General features: G+C 34.1%; 1 non-coding gene across 1 annotated transcript; it reads left to right on the top strand.

Moving 5' to 3' along the window:
• The first annotated feature begins 963 nt into the window (after nt 1–963).
• Nucleotides 964–1,070, top strand: LOC139895091 (small nucleolar RNA R71). The gene has a single exon (XR_011775559.1). It is a non-coding gene; the product is annotated as a small nucleolar RNA R71 (small nucleolar RNA).
• Nucleotides 1,071–2,738: the final 1,668 nt, after the last annotated feature.

Below are 2,738 nucleotides of genomic sequence, written 5' to 3'. Positions count from 1 at the left end.
TTTCTTGAAAACGGGATGGGTGGTCTGTATGGTGCCACCACTGGTTTTACATACTCGGGTAGTGGTGGTGTTGTAACTTCTTCATTGTTACTCACATCTAAAACCTTCCCATTTTTTGGTGCTGGTTTTTCAGAATTTGTTGAAACCATATTAACATTTTCATTCTAAGGATTTACTTCAGTATTACTCGGTAGCTTTCCTTGTTCCCTCTCACTCATCATGCTAGCAAGAGTACCTACGTGTTTTTCTACATTCAAAATGGAAGCTTGTTGAGTTCTTAATGACTGATCAAACCTCTCATTTGTTTGGGTTTGAGATGTAATAAATTGTGTTTGAGATTCCATTAGCTTTGCCATTTCTTCCAGATTTATCTTTTTCTCTTCGATTTGTTGTGGTGGTTTATACAAGCCAGGTCTTTGTTGATTGAAAGTGTTGTTTTGAGTTAGTTGGTTATTCGGACCTTGTTGGTTGTACGAGTTATTGTTGGGCCCATTTGGATTGTAAAGAATGTTTTGATTTCGATTAAAGTTTGGCCTTGGCAGTTGATAATTATTTTGATAATTATTTCCCGGCCTTTGGTTCATGTAGGAAACATTCTCTCGTTGTTCCATCGTTTTTTCAATGTGACAATCTTTCGTTAAGTGTGGTCCACCGCATTGCTCACAACTGATTCGTATTGCGTGAATATCTTTAGTCATCTTTTTCATTCGTCTCTCGAAAGCATCTATTTTTGCGGAAACGAAATCAAAGTCATGGCTAGAATCGGCTCTAGCCACTTTAGATGAACGAAAAATATCTTTTTTCTGGTGCCACTCATGTGAGTGGGAGGCTGTGTTATCAATAATTTTGGGAGCTTCGGTTGCGGTTTTCTTCATAATAGAACCACTAGCTGCTGTGTCGATGTCTTTTCGTGTAGCAACGTTGACATCTTGGTAGAATATTTGTACTATTTGATAAGTGTCTAAACCGTGCTGAGGACATTCTCTCAACAACTTCCCGAATCTTGTCCACGCCTCATATAATGTTTCATTTGGCTTTTGCGCGAACGTAACAATTTCTCCTTGAAGTCTTACGGCTTTAGATGCCGGAAAGAATCTTTTAAGAAATTTCTCAACTAAAACATCCCATGTGTTAATCACTCCTTCAGGTAACGATTCTAACCAATCTTTGGCTTCTCCCTTTAAAGTACAGGGAAACAACATGAGATAGATCTGTTCATCCTCAACTTCTCTGATTTTGAATAGAGTACAAATCCTATTAAAGGTTCGAAGATGTTCGTTTGGATCTTCTTTTGGCGTACCACTATATTGGCATTGATTAGTTACCATGTGTAGGATTTGTCCTTTGATTTCATAATCTGGCGCATTAATGTCTGGCTTAATAATGGTGTGTCCTTGGCCCGTGCGTGTAGCTCTTATTCGATCTTCCATACTTAGAGGTTCCGTTACTTCCATAATTGAATTTGTTGAATACGAATCACCAGAGGATTCTGATTTAACGGTTTGTGGTTTGGGAGGAATAATTAGTGGTCCAGGATCTTGGAATTGTCCTTGAATATCCTCCGGGTTCTCAATTGTGAAGTCGGGTTCAAAAAATGGATTATCGAAAATTTGAATTGGAGTAATTATTCGACTAGATGCTAATTCTAAATAAAAATCAACAGTGGCAATATTAGCTAGATGTCTTGATCGAGTTACAGGTGGTAAACGTATGAAAGGTGGTGAACAATTTGCTCGGTGCATTCACTGAATATCCTATTAGTTATAAAAATAAAAAAAATTATATAAGTTATCAAATTAATATATTTTTCTAATTTTGCCCACGTTTCGAATAGCCAATAGAATATAGATGCAGCAGGTAGCCAGGACCCTTTAAATCGGAAGCCCACAACTCGCCACTAACAAATCCAACTATTACTACGAACCAGAAAATTTTGGATGTCTATCAATTTAACCGTTTAAAATAATTTTTTGTCGAAATTTTGAAGATAAAATCTATGTCCTAAAAACTAGAGCGTCGAGAAATAAGAGAAAGAAAAAGAGCGTCGAAAAATAAGAGGCGAAAAACAAACGTCGAAAAACAAACCGTCGAAAAATAATCATAAGAAAGTAGAGCGTCGAAACTTAAAAGTCTAAAAACTAAAAATTAAAACTTACGTCAAAAGGTATTAAAGCTTAAAGGAATTCTAAATCTAAAACGGCAATAACTTAAAAAGGCACTAAAATTTATAAACTGCATCGCAAAATTCTAAAGCGCCTAAATCTTAATCTAAAGAAAAAGCACTTAAGGGTTTTTACGGCAAAGCTTAAAAATCTAGAAATATAAAAATAATTACGGCAAAAACTAACTTAAAACTAATTACGAACGACAAATATTACGAAATAAACGATAAAAATATAAATTATAACTAAAATGATAAAAATACAAATTTTATAAAAATATTATTTTTATATTATTTATATAAAAGGATTAATATAAATATGTAAATAATAATAATTAAAACTAAAAATACATATTATATTAAAACTATATAATAATTAAACCCTAAATAATAAATAATAAATAAATTTTTACCCTAATTTCGCATTTAATGATGGGGTTGACCTGTCAGACAACCTCCGCGATTGCGAGGGTTTTTGTGAGTGGTGCTCCGAGATCGCGGAGATATGCAGTTTTAGATTTGGTTGCAGGCTCAAACGCGTTTTTTTTTTTTTTACAAAATATTTGATAGAATATAT

This window comes from Rutidosis leptorrhynchoides, chromosome 2, assembly GCF_046630445.1.
Source record: "Rutidosis leptorrhynchoides isolate AG116_Rl617_1_P2 chromosome 2, CSIRO_AGI_Rlap_v1, whole genome shotgun sequence".
NCBI classification, from domain to species: Eukaryota; Viridiplantae; Streptophyta; class Magnoliopsida; order Asterales; family Asteraceae; genus Rutidosis; species Rutidosis leptorrhynchoides.
This window is presented reverse-complemented; position numbering and strand designations above follow the sequence as displayed.